At 42.2% G+C, this 17,500-nt stretch overlaps 1 protein-coding gene across 2 annotated transcripts in view; it reads left to right on the top strand.

Annotated features, from left to right (window-relative positions):
• The first annotated feature begins 10,834 nt into the window (after window positions 1-10,834).
• LOC132862049 (nuclear receptor coactivator 3-like) overlaps window positions 10,835-17,500 on the top strand; it is a 53,478-nt gene continuing 46,812 nt past the window's right edge. For both annotated transcript variants that reach the window (XR_009649991.1, XM_060893878.1), the window contains exon 1: window positions 10,835-11,008. The gene's annotated coding sequence lies outside the window, so the exon portion shown is untranslated. The remainder of the gene's footprint in view (window positions 11,009-17,500) is intronic.

Genomic DNA, 17,500 nt, shown 5'->3' with positions numbered 1-17,500 from the left:
AAAAACTGATGTGTTGCACCAAAGCTTCTTTATTCTCTTCTTAAACACGTCACAAGGAGACGAACCTTAAATCCTTTATTTTTTCATATAAATGCACAGTTCTCTTTATTTTTATTCGATTATTTTTCAGATGCTCGTCCGTATGTTGCATTGCTTTTATATAAAATATGTTCTTGGTCTCTGTATTTATGCAAATCTTTTGTGTTACTTGTTTGTTGGTTTAATTTCTGCTTTGATTAAAACCTTTGGCTTAAACCTGCATCGTGTGTGTGTGTGTGTGTGTGTGTGTGTTTAACAATGAAAATGACTGAGAAAAAGTTCAAGTTCTGATTAAAGCTTGTTTAAAGATTAGAGATGCAAATATTATAATTAACATCAAAGCATTTTTTTTAGTAATTTTTTATTTGAGTCTGTTGTGATGTTTCATCACAGGGTCGGTGTTATAATCGTCTTACTGCTCAGAATGTGTAGGATTTTTGTGCTCATTTGATTTATAGAATTTCAATCTCTTATTGGATTGAACAAAAAAAACAGTAATAAAGACGGACGTGAACACTGACAGAAGAATGATACAAAATTAAAAGTGGGAAATGTTTTGTTTATTTGCACTTTAATGCACCTGATTTCACAAACGTAACTGAAATTAGAATTTAGAAATTTACAATTGTCAGTTTTGTATTGAATGTTCCACATGCCGTTTGTGGGCGGGGTCAGAGGCGGGGTTACACTGTACCTCTACAGTCATAATTACACTGTACCTCTACAGTCATAATTACACTGTACCTCTACAGTCGGTGTTACACTGTACCTCTACAGTCAGGGTTACACTGTACCTCTACAGTCAGGGTTACACTGTACCTCTACAGTCGGCGTATATTGTACAGTTGGGGTTACACTGTACCTCTACATTCACTTTACTTTGGAACAGTAACTTCAACACACCACACTGTTGTTGCTGATTGTTTGTTTGTCTAATAAAGCTTTTTATAATGCACAGAAACACAAAAGAATGAACTGAAAGTCAGAAAATGACACTTTAGCCGCGTTCACACTGCAAGTCTTAATGCTCAATTCGGATATTTTGCTCAGATCTGATTTTTTTGTTTGTCTGTTCACATTACCTTTTAAAATGTGGCCTAGATCAGATACCAGTGTGAACTGTTTGCTGTTTTGAACTGACCCGCATGTGCAAACGAACAATAACAATGACGTCACACGCAGCACGCCGTTGCGCTAAAGTTGGTGAGGTTATGGAGGAAGTAAACATTTTCACTTTTCTTTCTAAATGTTTGTGTAACGGCAGCACAGAGACGCAGTGTTTTGAAAATTTTCGGATGTCAAGGGCAACTTTTGATTATTTGATCCATTTTGTAGGCGTAGTCACGTTTGTGCGCGAACTCGCCGGCGCATAATGGTGACGAATGTCGATGTAGATTGACGTAAAGGTCGCATCAAATCCGCTTTGGTTGTTCACACTGCGGCCACATTGGGAAAAATCAGATTTGGGTCTGATTCAGGACCACATATGGAAGTGGTCTGAATCTGATTTGAAAAAAATCAGATCTGGGCTAGATTTGAGTGTTCACACTACTCCTGAAGAAGTCTGACCTGGTCACTTGACCCCAAAAAAATCAGATTTGGGTCACTTTTACCTGCAGTGTGAACGGGGCCTTTGAGAGAAGTCTTCTTTTGTTTCTAGTTTTCCTGTCAGTTGCAGAATGTCTCCACTAGAGGGAGACACGGACTCTATAAACAGAGTTACACAGAACCAGTGAGATGTTTCCACACTGAGTGAAGACAAGAAAGAGAAACACTTTCATCCAGTTGTGTTTAATACAACTATAAGTGAGAAATGTTAGAGACGTAACAGTGATAAGTTATTCTTATTACATCACAGCGCAGGTGAATCCTGGACTCTGATTGTTCAGAAGGTGTTAATTAGTCTTCTCTAACAGGAGCACTGACAGTAGCGCAGGTGCATATTAATGCACTCGCTCTGAAACCTTATCGTTTCTATAGCAACAGCTTGTTTGGGCAGATGCAATGCTAATAATGAACACACTTTTAAAATTTATGTTAGGTTAAATGTGGATGGAAGGAGTCTCCAGTGTCAGTGCTTTAAGGGTTACTGTCAGAGTTAAAGCTCTTAAGGAACAGGGAGAATAAAGAGAGGATGGTGAATGTTTATACTGTTTATACTGAACATTCAATGCAACTATAAATAGATAAAAATGATGTTTCATGTGTCTTAATATCTTTAATTATTAAAATGCAGTGGTTTCATTTTTATAGAAAAACAATCATGTTGTTTGGAGCAGTGACAGTAACTCAACTTCATCATTGTTGATTGTTTTTCTCTTTCAGCATAACACACACAAACCTCTGGTGTTACTCTATTGTGTACAATAAGGCTAACAAAGGAGCCGATGGATGGATGGATGGATGGATGGATAGATAGATAGATAGATAGATAGATAGATAGGTAGCTTTACTCTGTAAGCTTGTTGTATAGTCCAGAAAATACGGTAATTTAAACAAATTAAATCATTATATCGAGTCATTAGTTTTGTCTCTACGTTAATTCACTGTTACTAATGATGCGTCTTATAACCGCTCGTGTGTGTATGTGTGTGTGTGTGTGTGTGTGTGTGTGTGTGTGTGTGTGAGTGTGTGTAAATAAACAGTGAGATATTCCGTACTAATAACACGCAGATCGCAGCTCTGGTTTTTAGACAAATACAAAACAAACACAAACTCGTCTAACTTTTCTGTCCGTTAATTTGCTCAGCTACAGACAACGAGCATAAATCTGGGTGCGATTTGCAGCCATCGCGCCCAATTTCCATATAAATGAGCTTCATTAAAAGGGGAGAACTTTCTGATTTAACGCGCTTCATTTGGAATTCTCTATTTAATAAGACGTCATTAGCTGGAGTGCAGACTAATAGCTCACAATTAGCTGTGTGTGTGTGTGTGTGTGTGTGTGTGCGCGCGCGCCTGCCAGCTGTGCCCCGTGCATTTTACTATTAATAACTATAATAAACTTATTTACACTAATTTACACGTCAGTTTATTAGGTATATGATGTAGAAGAATATTTAATTATCATTTTTCAAACATGCAGCAAAGAAGCAAAAACAAAATAGAATTAAAAGAAATCTATGGCTACATTTGCATATGGACATACGATTGGATCTTAGATTATTATGATGCAACAATCAATCAATCAATACAATCAATCAATCCTTTGGAGACGTGACTTGAGCAGCTTTTAGACACATTATGGTTGAAAAACATTTCGTATGTAGTGATTTTTTGTGATTTTTACCATTTTTTTATTTTTAATGTTCAAAATTCAATTTCATTGTCCGTAGTGTGTGATTGTGTGAGTGAATGAGAGTGTGTGTGTGTGTGTGCCCTGTGATGGGTTGGCACTCCGTCCAGGGTGTATCCTGCCTTGATGCCCGATGATGTCTGAGATGTCTGAGATGTCTCTCCCCGTGACCCGAGGTAGTTCGGATAAGCGGTAGAAGATGAATGAGTGAAAATTCAATTTCAAATTTTTACAATTATTTTATTTTCGTGTTTTTTTTTTTGTTGTCTACTGCACTTATACACTGTACCTCTACAGTCAGGGTTACACTGTACCTCTACAGTCAGGGTTACACTGTACCTCTACAGTCAGTGTTACACTGTACCTCTACAGTCATAATTACACTGTACCTCTACAGTCAGGGTTACACTGTACCTCTACAGTCAGTGTTACACTGTACCTCTACAGTCAGTGTTACACTGTACCTCTACAGTCGGGGTTACACTGTACCTCTACAGTCAGGGTTACACTGTACCTCTACAGTCAGTGTTACACTGTACCTCTACAGTCAGGGTTACACTGTACCTCTACAGTCAGTGTTACACTGTACCTCTACAGTCAGTGTTACACTGTACCTCTACAGTCGGGGTTACACTGTACCTCTACAGTCAGGGTTACACTGTACCTCTACAGTCAGTGTTACACTGTACCTCTACAGTCAGGGTTACACTGTACCTCTACAGTCAGGGTTACACTGTACCTCTACAGTCAGTGTTACACTGTACCTCTACAGTCAGGGTTACACTGTACCTCTACAGTCAGGGTTACACTGTACCTCTACAGTCAGGGTTACACTGTACCTCTACAGTCAGGGTTACACTGTACCTCTACAGTCAGGGTTACACTGTACCTCTACAGTCCGTGTTACACTGTAGCTCTACAGTCGGGGTTACACTGTACCTCTACAGTCGGGGTTACACTGTACCTCTACAGTCAGGGTTACACTGTACCTCTACAGTCAGGGTTACACTGTACCTCTACAGTCAGGGTTACACTGTACCGCTACAGTCAGGGTTACACTGTACCTCTACAGTCAGGGTTACACTGTACCTCTACAGTCAGGGTTACACTGTACCTCTACAGTCAGGGTTACACTGTACCCTCTACATCATGTTACACTGTACCTCTACAGTCAGGTTACACTGTAACCTCTACAGTCAGGGTTACACTGTACCTCTACAGTCAGGGTTACACCTGTACCCTACAGTCTGGGTTCACAGTACCGCTACAGTCAGGTTACACTGTACCTCTACAGTCAGGGTTACACTGTACCTCTACAGTCAGGGTTACATGTACCTCTACAGTCAGAGGTTACACTGTCCCTCTACAGTCAGGGTTTACACTGTCACCGCGACAGTCAGGGTTACACTGTACCTCTACAGTCAGTGTTACACTGTACCTCTACAGTCAGGGTTACACTGTACCTCTACTGTCTGGGTTACACTGATACCTCTACAGTCTGGGTTACACTGTACCTCTACAGTCAGGGTTACACTGTACCTCTACAGTCAGGGTTACACTGTACCTCTACAGTCAGTGTTACACTGTCCCTCTACAGTCAGGGGTTACACTGTACCTCTACAGTCAGGGTTACACTGTACCTCTACAGTCAGTTTTACACTGTACCACTACAGTCAGGGTTACACTGTACCTCTACAGTCTGTGTTACACTGTTACCTCTACAGTCAGTGTTACACTGTACCTCTACAGTCAGGGGTTACACTGTACCTCTACAGTCAGGGTTACACTGTACCTCTACAGTCAGTGTTTACACTGTACCTCTACAGTCAGGTTACACTGTACCTCTACAGTCTGTGTTACACTGTACCTCTACAGTCAGTGTTACACTGTACCTCTACAGTCAGTAGGTTACACTGTACCTCTACAGTCAGGGGTTACACACTGTACCTCTACGTCAGGGTTACACTGTACCTCTACAGTCAGGGTTTACACTGTACCTCTACAGTCAGGGTTACACTGTACCGCTACAGTCATAATTACACTCTTGTACACTCTCTACTGTCAGGGTTACACTGTACCTCTACAGTCAGGGTTACACTGTACCTCTACAGTCAGGGTTACACTGTACCTCTACAGTCAGTTTTTACACTTACCTCTATCAGTCAGGGTTACCACTGTACCTCGTACAGTCATTATTACACTGTACCCCTACAGTCAGGGTTACCACTGTACCTCTACAGTCAGGGGTTTACACTGTACCTCTACAGGTCAGGGGTTACACTGTACCTCCTACAGTCAGTGTTACACTGTACCTCTACAGTCAGGGTTACACTGTACCTCTACAGTCAGGGTTACACTGTACCTCTACAGTCAGGGTTACACTGTACCTCTACAGTCAGGGTTACACTGTACCTCTACAGTCAGGGTTACACTGTACCGCTACAGTCATAATTACACTGTACCTCTACAGTCAGGGTTACACTGTACCGCTACAGTCAGGGTTACACTGTACCTCTACAGTCAGGGTTACACTGTACCTCTACAGTCAGGGTTACACTGTACCGCTACAGTCATAATTACACTGTACCTCTACAGTCAGGGTTACACTGTACCGCTACAGTCAGGGTTACACTGTACCTCTACAGTCAGGGTTACACTGTACCTCTACAGTCAGGGTTACACTGTACCTCTACAGTCATAATTACACTGTACCTCTACAGTCAGGGTTACACTGTACCTCTACAGTCAGTGTTACACTGTACCTCTACAGTCAGGGTTACACTGTACCTCTACAGTCAGGGTTACACTGTACCGCTACAGTCAGGGTTACACTGTACCTCTACAGTCAGGGTTACACTGTACCTCTACAGTCAGGGTTACACTGTACCTCTACAGTCAGGGTTACACTGTACCTCTACAGTCAGGGTTACACTGTACCTCTACAGTCAGGGTTACACTGTACCTCTACAGTCAGGGTTACACTGTACCTCTACAGTCAGGGTTACACTGTACCTCTACAGTCAGGGTTACACTGTACCTCTACAGTCAGGGTTACACTGTACCTCTACAGTCAGGGTTACACTGTACCTCTACAGTCAGGGTTACACTGTACCTCTACAGTCAGGGTTACACTGTACCTCTACAGTCAGGGTTACACTGTACCTCTACAGTCAGGGTTACACTGTACCTCTACAGTCAGGGTTACACTGTACCTCTACAGTCAGGGTTACACTGTACCTCTACAGTCAGGGTTACACTGTACCTCTACAGTCAGGGTTACACTGTACCTCTACAGTCAGGGTTACACTGTACCTCTACAGTCAGGGTTACACTGTACCTCTACAGTCAGGGTTACACTGTACCTCTACAGTCAGGGTTACACTGTACCTCTACAGTCAGGGTTACACTGTACCTCTACAGTCGGGGTTACACTGTACCTCTACAGTCAGGGTTACACTGTACCTCTACAGTCAGGGTTACACTGTACCGCTACAGTCAGGGTTACACTGTACCTCTACAGTCAGGGTTACACTGTACCTCTACAGTCAGGGTTACACTGTACCTCTACAGTCAGGGTTACACTGTACCTCTACAGTCATAATTACACTGTACCTCTACAGTCAGGGTTACACTGTACCTCTACAGTCAGGGTTACACTGTACCTCTACAGTCGGGGTTACACTGTACCTCTACAGTCAGGGTTACACTGTACCTCTACAGTCAGTGTTACACTGTACCTCTACAGTCAGGGTTACACTGTACCTCTACAGTCAGGGTTACACTGTACCTCTACAGTCAGGGTTACACTGTACCTCTACAGTCATAATTACACTGTACCTCTACAGTCAGGGTTACACTGTACCTCTACAGTCAGGGTTACACTGTACCTCTACAGTCAGGGTTACACTGTACCTCTACAGTCAGGGTTACACTGTACCTCTACAGTCAGGGTTACACTGTACCGCTACAGTCATAATTACACTGTACCTCTACAGTCAGGGTTACACTGTACCTCTACAGTCAGGGTTACACTGTACCTCTACAGTCGGGGTTACACTGTACCTCTACAGTCGGGGTTACACTGTACCTCTACAGTCAGTGTTACACTGTACCTCTACAGTCAGGGTTACACTGTACCTCTACAGTCAGGGTTACACTGTACCTCTACAGTCAGTGTTACACTGTACCTCTACAGTCATAATTACACTGTACCTCTACAGTCAGGGTTACACTGTACCTCTACAGTCAGGGTTACACTGTACCTCTACAGTCAGGGTTACACTGTACCTCTACAGTCAGGGTTACACTGTACCTCTAAAAAAATGAAAATGGTTGAAAATGACTGATCACGTGAAATGTGTGTGACTTTTGCTTGTGGTTTCTTCTTAAACCCTCTGAACTTCTTAATGCATGAATATTCAAATTAAATAGAAATTATACATACATTTGTCCCCACCCCCCTCCTTTAGTAAACAGGATTCGAACAGGACACATTTGCATACTGACACATGATTAGCGCTGCTGCTGTTTCATGATGCAATAAAACTCACAATCAATAATATGTTCAATATGTTTTAAAGGTTCCACTTTAATGCAGTCAAACCTCATGGTATTTTTTCTCCTGAACTCAGTTCTGATTTAAATGTTTACATTTTTAAATTTCATTATAAATCAGAGTTCTTTGTGATTTCTTTTATTTTATTACTCAACTTTCTTCATTATAAAAAAAATGCTAGTTTGAGTTCCGTATGGTGTGTTTGTGTGTGTGTGTGTGTGTGTGTGTGTGTGTGTGTGTGTGTGTGTGTGTGTGAGGTGATAAATTCTCTGGGAGAGAAAAGAATATACTGTAAAACACCTCCGCCATTTTATTCTCCACTCACTGCTTCTACTGACATCCTTCCACTCTCTCCTCTCATGTTTTTCTAACTTCTTTCAACTTCTCTTCTCTTCTCTTTATCCATCTACTCCTGTTTTCTCTCCTTTCTCCTTTTCTCCTCTTCTCCATCTTTATCTGTCCTCCTCCTTCTCCTCCTCCTTCTCCTCCTTCTCCTCCTTCTTCTTCTTCTTCTTCTTCTTCTTCTTCTTCTTTTTCTAGCTGCTTAACTCTACCTGTAGTCTCTTCTTAATTTCTTCCATTTATTCTATTTTTCTCTTTATTCTCCGTCTACCCCATTTCTATCATTTTCTATTCACTATTCATTGTCTCACTCTTTTCCACCATGATTCCATTTTTCTCTCTTTTCTCAGTGTATACCTTTTCTCTTTTTCTGATCTGCTTACCTGTCCGTCTATTCCTTTTCTCTTCCTTTCCCTCCTTCATACAATTTCTCTATATTTTTTCCTCTTTTCCACCCTTCTTCATTCCATTTCTCCCCCCTTCTCTCTCTCTCTCTCTCTCTCTCTCTCTCTCTCTCTCTCTCTCTCTCTCGCACTCTCTCACTCATCTCCCTTGGCACTGCCTGATCTGAGTATGATGCCAGCATGAGGCGGTGAGGTGTCTCCATGGTAACGGGTTAGGATGAGGGTTGGTGGCTGTAGCAGTGAGCTCAGGACGAGGTTCAGCTTCGTACTCACTCTGACCCTGTTCTCCTCCCTCACACACAACCGCTCAGGGTCCTAGTGCCCCCTATTCTCTCTCTCTCTCTCTCTCTCTCTCTCTCTCTCTCTCTCTCTCTCTCTCTCTCTCTCTCTCTCACACACACACACACACACACACACACACACACACACACACATTAACTCTCCCTCTCTCTCTAAATGAACATTTTTATTCATGTCTGAATAACATTTTATTTCACTTACAGTTCCATTAATATTTGTTAATATTTAATAATTTATCTATAATAAAGTTTAATTATGGGATTAAATAATGTCAGATAAAATGATTGACTTAATTAAAAATAGATTAATTAAAAGGAATTGAAAAGGTCTTTATGAATCTTTTTAATGGTTAATAAACACAAAGTAAACGATGGGTCTTGATTTGAAGTTAATAGCAACATCCATTTTTATTGTGTTTTTTGGACCTGATTTTGTTTTTTGTACCAAAATAAATCCCAAACATCTTTATCTGAGTTTATTGAACTCGATTTCTGGGACACGTTGGAGCTGATTTTTGCATTTCTTCTTGTGTGTATGACATAAAGACATGAACCTCCGAACACTGACTTTTCTCTGAATCTCCTGAACACGTTCTCGTGGTGAACTTCACGTGTAGCAGCAGTTATGGCATTTGGTATTATTATTATTTTACTATTTAATGTTAATTATATCTTTATACATTACATTATTTTTAGTTTAATATAAAGAATACATTTCATAATATTTACAATTATTAATACTTAATTGTACAATAATGAGCAATACATTAATATTAGAAAAATATTCGAATACCTTTGTGTGTTAAATGAATTATATGTAAATGATATATATTTATACAGCAATATACTTTATTTCTATAAAATTACATTATAAAACTTTACAATTGTATTTTTTGTGTCATTCTTACTATTGTGTGTAATATTAATTAGATTAATTCTATTTAAATATAATACTATAGAACTGCATATACTTTAAAAATCCGCTCTAACATTAGAATATATAAATGGATATTATTTTATCTGAAATATTATATACTCATTATGATTTTATAGAGTTGTTATTTACTTTATTTACTTTACAGTTCAGCAAAATATAACATTAACAAATAGATTTTTATTTTAGATTTAATTTAAATATGACTTGTGTATGTTATAATTAAACTGTAATAAATATGTTATAGACCAGTTTAATTATACACTTTATACATTTAAATGACTTTGGGTGTTAAACTGTGAGTTAATATAAAGGTTATAAGTGTTATAAAGATGGGTTTATGTCCTCTGTTGCTCTTTGTGTTGTCTATCAGGTGAAGTGGACTAAAAAATCCACTGTCTCTCTGTCTGTCTCTCTCTCTCTCTCTCTCTCTCTCTCTCTCTCTCTTTGTCTGTCTGTCTCTCTCTCTCTCTCTCTCTCTCTCTCTCTTTGTCTGTCTGTCTCTCTCTCTCTCTCGCTCTCTCTCTCTCTCTCTGTCTGTCTGTCTCTCTCTCTCTCTCTCTCCAACTCTCTCTCTCGGTCTCTCTCTCTCTCTGTCTGTCTGTCTCTCTCTCTCTCTCTCTCTCTCTCTCTCTCTCTCTGTCTGTCTGTCTCTCTCTCTCTCTCTCTCTCTGCCTCTCTCTCTCTCTTTTTTCTCTCTCTCTCACTCTCTCAGTCTCTCTCTCTGTCTGTCTGTCTGTCTGTCTCTCTCTCTCAGTCTCTCTCACTCTCTCTGTCTCTCTGTCTGTCTGTCTGTCTCTCTCTCTCTCTCTCTCTCTCTCTCTCTCTCTCTCTCTCTCTCTCTCTCTCTCAGCAGTCTACACACGATTGTATATGGCCATGCCGCAGTGTACACATGTACATGTAGTTTATTTCTGGCTCAGAAACACTATTAAACGCGCGGCTGTAGACTACATTACCCATAATGCACCGGTTTCGGCTTCCAAGCTGGCTGACTGCTCTCGAGGCAGCAGCGTTTCTCATTTAAACAAACAGCAGCTGAAGATGGCGGAGTCACAAACGGAGCTGAAATAGAAAGCAACAACAAACCAACAGAAGATAACAAGATATATTTATGTCTCTCACAGGAGCTCAAAACTGGTGAGTTTTAGCTTTCTCATTTTATCGCGGAAGCTATTTGTTGTCTCTGATAATGTTAATGATAATGTTAATGTCGGTGTTAGTGATTATGTTAATGTATGTGTTAATGTAAATTATAATGTGAATGTAGGTGTGAATGTCAATGATAATGTTAATGTAGGTGTTGATGTTAATGTAAGTGTTAGTGATAATGTGGGTGTCAATGCTAATGTAGATGTTAATGTAGGTGTTAGTGAGAATGTTAATGTAGGTGTTAGTGAGAATGTTAATGTAGGTGTTAGTGATTATGTTAATGTAGGTGATGATGAGGTGTTAGTGATTATGTTAATGCAGGTGTTAATGTAGGTGTTAATGATAATGTAGGTGTTAATGATAATGTGGGTGTTAATGATAATGTAGGTGTTAATGATAATGTAGGTGTTAATGATAATGTGGGTGTTAATGATAATGTGGGTGTTAATGATAATGTGGGTGTTAATGATAATGTGGGTGTTAATGTGGGTGTTAATGATAATGTGGGTGTTAATGATAATGTGGGTGTTAATGTGGGTGTTAATGATAATGTGGGTGTTAATGATAATGTGGGTGTTAATGTGGGTGTTAATGATAATGTAGGTGTTAATGATAATGTGGGTGTTAATGATAATGTAGGTGTTAATGATAATGTGGGTGTTAATGATAATGTGGGTGTTAATGATAATGTAGGTGTTAATGATAATGTAGGTGTTAATGATAATGTGGGTGTTAATGATAATGTAGGTGTTAATGTTGTGTGATTGGCTGTTGGAGATATTTAAGTAATCATTCTTTACCCTTTTAATGATTTTCTGCCTTTTCATTGTTTTTATTCTGTTTTTATGAATTGAATAAAGTTCCAGATCAGATTCATTAGATCAGATTCATTAGATCAGATTCATTAGATTAGATTCATTAGATCAGATTCATTAGATTAGATTCATTAGATCAGATTCATTAGATTAGATTCATTAGATCAGATTCATTAGATCAGATTCATTAGATCAGATTCATTAGATTAGATTCATGACACCTTAGAAGTGTAGAAATGATCCAAAGTTGAAGTTTACATCAGTTTGAAATCAGAATGAGACGCAGCAGGTTTCAGCGCTCTTCATCCTCTTCATCCTCTTCATCTTCTTCATCCTCTTCATCTTCTTCATCCTCTTCATCCTCCTCATCCTCCTTCATACATGTTGCTCTGAGTCGTGAGTCATTACTGCTTGATTTCACAGAGCTGCTCATTTTAACATCCTCCCTGCAGGTAGGAATCATTTGTACTGCAACGGTGTAGTTTACAGGGGCATTTTTTATAAAGTCTAAGTGCTGTTAAACAGGAGGAGGAGGAGGAGGAGGAGGAGGAAGATGCAGGTAAGATTCACGTGAGGATTTCATGCACGAGATGTATGAATCCTGCATGTGCACAGCGCTCCTGTTACACGTTAAACCTTCACAGACATATTGTTCACTCAGTGTGTGGAATCAGGTGCTGAGGAGGAGGAGGAGGCCAGGCTGTGCTTCATCACCCATGTGTGTATGCACATGTCTAGTTTTATTTTTATTTTTAGTGTGTTTTATGGACAGGATCGAATGCATGATGAGGTGCCGCATGCAGAACATCACTACATGCACCATGATGCACTGATCTGTCTTTAAAGTCCAGTGAAAAGTGGTGACGTGTTTCAACGTATAAAGACACCTGCTCAGGGATCAGCGCTGCTCGGGTTCGGTGTTGCTCGGGTTCGGTGTTGCTCGGGTTCAGTGTTGCTCGGGTTCAGTGTTGCTCGGGTTCAGTGTTGCTCAGGTTCAGGTTCAGTGCTGCTCGGGTTCAGTGTTGCTCGGGTTCAGTGTTGCTCGGGTTCAGTGTTGCTCGGGTTCAGTGTTGCTCGGGTTCAGTGTTGCTCAGGTTCAGTGTTGCTCAGGTTCAGTGCTGCTCAGGATCAGGATCAGTGTTAGTTGGGTTCGGTGTTGCTCGGGATCAGGATCAGTGCTGCTCGTGTTCAGTGCTGCTCGGATTCAGTGCTGCTCGGGTTCAGTGTTGCTCAGGTTCAGTGCTGCTCAGGTTCAGTGCTGCTCGGGATCAGGATCAGTGCTGCTCGGGTTCAGTGTTGCTCAGGTTCAGTGCTGCTCGGGTTCAGTGCTGCTCGGGTTCAGTGCTGCTCGGGTTCAGTGTTGCTCGGGTTCAGTGTTGCTCGGGTTCAGTGTTGCTCAGGTTCAGTGTTGCTCAGGTTCAGTGCTGCTCAGGATCAGGATCAGTGTTAGTTGGGTTCGGTGTTGCTCGGGATCAGGATCAGTGCTGCTCGTGTTCAGTGCTGCTCGGATTCAGTGCTGCTCGGGATCAGTGCTGCTCGGGTTCAGTGCTGCTCAGGTTCAGTGCTGCTCGGGATCAGTGCTGCTCGTGTTCAGTGCTGCTCGTGTTCAGTGCTGCTCAGGTTCAGTGCTGCTCAGGTTCAGTGCTGCTCGGGATCAGTGCTGCTCGTGTTCAGTGCTGCTCGGGTTCAGTGCTGCTCGGGTTCAGTGCTGCTCGGGTTCAGTGTTGCTCGGGTTCAGTGTTGCTCAGGTTCAGTGTTGCTCAGGTTCAGTGTTGCTCAGGTTCAGTGCTGCTCGGGATCAGGATCAGTGCTGCTCGGGTTCAGTGTTGCTCAGGTTCAGTGCTGCTCGGGATCAGTGCTGCTCGGGTTCAGTGTTGCTCAGGTTCAGTGCTGCTCGGGATCAGTGCTGCTCGGGTTCAGTGTTGCTCAGGTTCAGTGTTGCTCAGGTTCAGTGCTGCTCGGGATCAGTGCTGCTCGGGTTCAGTGTTGCTCAGGTTCAGTGCTGCTCGGGATCAGTGCTGCTCGGGTTCAGTGTTGCTCAGGTTCAGTGTTGCTCAGGTTCAGTGTTGCTCAGGTTCAGTGCTGCTCGGGATAAGGGTCAGTGTTAGTTGGGTTCGGTGTTGCTCAGGTTCAGCAGCGCTGCTCCGGATCTTGTCCTGGATTATTGATCTGTCTTTATTTTTCTCTGTACAACATTCATACTGTCAGCTGATCTTTCAGAAATAAGCGAATTCCTGCATGACTAGTAAAGTGTTTGAGTGAGAATTATTTTATATTTATATAACTTTTAAGCTGTAATCACTTTATTTAACTAAAATAAAGTGTTAATTGATACATGAACAGTTAGTAAAATCATAAGCCTGTGTTTATTTGATCACAGAGGAGAATCTCTGCTGGTGTCGGTTGGTGTTTGTGTCCTGGACCAGGTTCTGATTCACTATGAAGTTGTAGCTCATTATGATGTTTAAATCTAACGAATTAAACACAACTGAAATATAAAACGACTGAGAATCTGTCGTGAAAATGAACCGCGAATGTTTTGTGCTGTAGGTTTTTATTAGGCTAGAATCTGTAGCAGTTTAATAATAAAGTAAAAAATATTCTCATTTCATTTACGCTGTTAAAAGTGATCACATTTCTAAAAATGTTCAGCTAAAGTGATTTAAAGCTCTTTAGTAATTGTGTGTTAGTGATTTGTCTCTGTGGGGAATCGATATCAGGACCTCAGGACTTCACTTATGTCGCTTACAGCAAACCAACAAAAGGGTGAGAATTAAACAGCTTTGTTTAGATGAATAAATCTCTAAAACCCTGAACAAGTGACTGCACGTTAAGTTTCCACGCTAACAGGAGGTCGTCTCAGATAACTAGCCGCGTTCAGGGGAAAGGGATCAGCAGAGTCGACAGATGTTGACTTGAGGACTGGAATAAAACGTGTGTTCACTGGTGAATACGCGGTCGTGTAGAAACTGGTCTGTGATCAGTTTTCATTAAGTAATGTTGAGAGCATCAGAAGGCTGAACAGTTACGTGTTTCACTGTAAACATCATGAACCTGGAGGAAAACCAAGCTGAAACACAAATTATGATGAGATACGAGTCAGAAACATCTGGAAAAAAAGTCCCACAGTTTCTGGTGTTCAGAATCAGGTTAAGTGGAAATTACTGAGCGCTGCTTTTAGATTATTAGCATCAGCGGCATGGAGTCAACATTTCTATACAAACTCTTAAGAAGAAGTGTTTATTAATTCTCTGTCTGTCTCTCGCTCTTTTTCTCTTTCTGTCTGTCTGTCTGTCTGTCTGTCTCTCGCTCTGTCTCTCGCTCTCTCTCTCTCTCCCTCTCTTTGTGTCTCTCTCTCTCTCTCTCTCTCTCTCTCTCTCTCTCTCTCTCTCTCTCTCTCTCTCTCTCTCTCTCTCACTCTCTGTGTCTCTCTCTCTCTCTCTCTCTCTCTCTCTCTCTCTCTCTCTCTCTCTCTCTCCCTCTGAGGGCTGTAGGGTTACATCCATCACCTAACTCTAACCGTAGTCTTGTATCTGACTGCCTGAGTGGTCGCCATAGTAATGATCTCATTACTGACTGGTTTAATTGAAACACAATGGTCTCTACACTGGTTCCTCAGCAGCAGGTGGAATAGCACTTGATCCAGCACCAACTGACTCTGTGTGGTGGAGCGATGCTGCTGCTGCTGCTGCTGCTGCTGCTGCTGCTGCTCCTCTCAGGCATATGGCAGGCTGACATCTCGTCTATCTGTTTGGTGTCCTGGAGATCGTTGGATCCTTTTTTTTCATGTAGACCTTTTGTTCTTCCTGCCTGAGATTTTGATTGCTCACTTTATGCAAATGCGCTCAGACTCCAGCACAAGCGTGTGCTAAGAATCCAGAGGATGTGGAGCGCTGCGGCGTCGCTCCTGCTGTGTGTTCAGGGCGAGACTAATACTCCTCGACTGAGCACGTGTCATATTTTATCTTTATTTGTCGAGCGTTCTGCACAGAGCTCGGGGCAGATATTAATGAAGTGTAATAACCCACTTTCTACATTCCCTTTTTATTAAAGTCTTCTCTAATACAGCAGGATGCTGATCTTATTTAGCGGCAGATGATTATTTTAAAGCACAAGCTGCTTCGCCTCACTGCTCGACTAACACCGCACGCCGTTCATTAATGCACTGCAGAACCATTCTGGAGCCACAGCTCACCGAGTTCTCCCTGGTCCAGACGGAGAACACCGCTGTCTGTTCCTCATGTGATCTTCATCCGATTCTCAGGGTTTAGCTGCTGTGATCCTGCATGTTTTCTCTGAAGTAGAGACAATAGAACCAGAAAGAACTTGAGTTCTAGCAAGACAATGGAAAGGGTTCAGTGAGGGTGAGGAGCAGAAACGGGTCTGGTTCTCAATCTTGGTAAAATCTAATTGTTGAGAAGGTGGAACATCGAATTTATAAGCACTGCTAACGTCTGCTAGCTAGCTTGTTGAGAGATTGAACTTTTTTTTAGTTAAATCAAGTCTTTATCTCTTTCTGATAACATTTGCTGTATCTTTTGTTACTTTGCTATCGTAAGAGAGAAGTGTGACGGTCCTGAAGAACGTCCTTGTCACGTTAGCTAGGACCTTGTGTATAAACGTAGCAATGCTTCTCGATCTGTCCCATTAGCAGCGTTCGTGCCCGTCGCTCAGCGCCGCTGTGAGAAGGTTTATTAAACTCTGAGGTGAGTCACATGAGGTCTGAGGATGAATGAGGAGGCGGAGGACAGTGATGGATGGAGGAGAGGTGGCGACTTGGTCAGGCTCAGGGGGTGAGGGGGCGGGGCTCAGAGGAACCGCACCAATACAGAGATCCCACAAACGAAGGACCAATACTTTATTTCCGTTCTTCATGTTGTCTTTCTGACAGTGTGTCGGTGAGACGGGAGTGTGCCAGTCTGAGGGGGCGTGTCTGTTTCGAGGGGTGTGTCAGCGAGAGGGGGCGTGTCGGTGAGAGGGGGCGTGTCTGTGAGAGGGGGCGTGTTTGTGAGAGGGGACGTGTCTGTTTCGAGGGGTGTGTCGGCGAGAGTGGGCGTGTTGGTGGGAGGGGGTGTCGGTATGAGGGGGCGTGTCTGTTTTGAGGGGCGTGTCTGTGAGGGGGCGTGTTGGTGGGAGGGGGCGTGTCGGTGAGAGGTGGCGTGTCGGTGGTAGGCGGCATGTCTGTTTTGAGGGGTGTGTCTGTGAGGGGGCGTGTTGGTGGGAGGGGGCGTGTTGGTGGGATGGGCCTGTCAGTGAGAGGGGGCGTGTCAGTGAGAGGGGGCGTGTCGGTGGCGTGTTGGTAAAATAACATGAAACAATAAAGTGTAGTTTATTCATGAATTGAATAAAAACATAAAGAATGAACTTCGGGTGTTTTTATCGTCTGATATAAAACCTTCTTGTCTATAATTAAGAGAACCTTCATCTCACTCCCAGTAAAGTGACCTGAACTCACCAGACATTCAAATTTCCCAGAACGACTCGAGCTCACCATAAAGGTTACACCATCGCTACATGATGTCGCTAAGAAACTAGGGTTTAAAGGCGCTGACCCCAGAACAGTATCCCATCACCGCGCCCATGCAGGAGATTATGGGATTTTGGGTCCTCAGAAATCAGTACTTTATCAGTCCAATTTAATATCTTCATCAGACACGTGGAGAGC

Source organism: Tachysurus vachellii, chromosome 19 (genome assembly GCF_030014155.1).
Source record: "Tachysurus vachellii isolate PV-2020 chromosome 19, HZAU_Pvac_v1, whole genome shotgun sequence".
Lineage (NCBI taxonomy): Eukaryota > Metazoa > Chordata > Actinopteri > Siluriformes > Bagridae > Tachysurus > Tachysurus vachellii.
The sequence above is the reverse complement of the archived record's forward strand: the minus strand, read 5'-3'. Positions and strand labels throughout refer to the sequence as shown.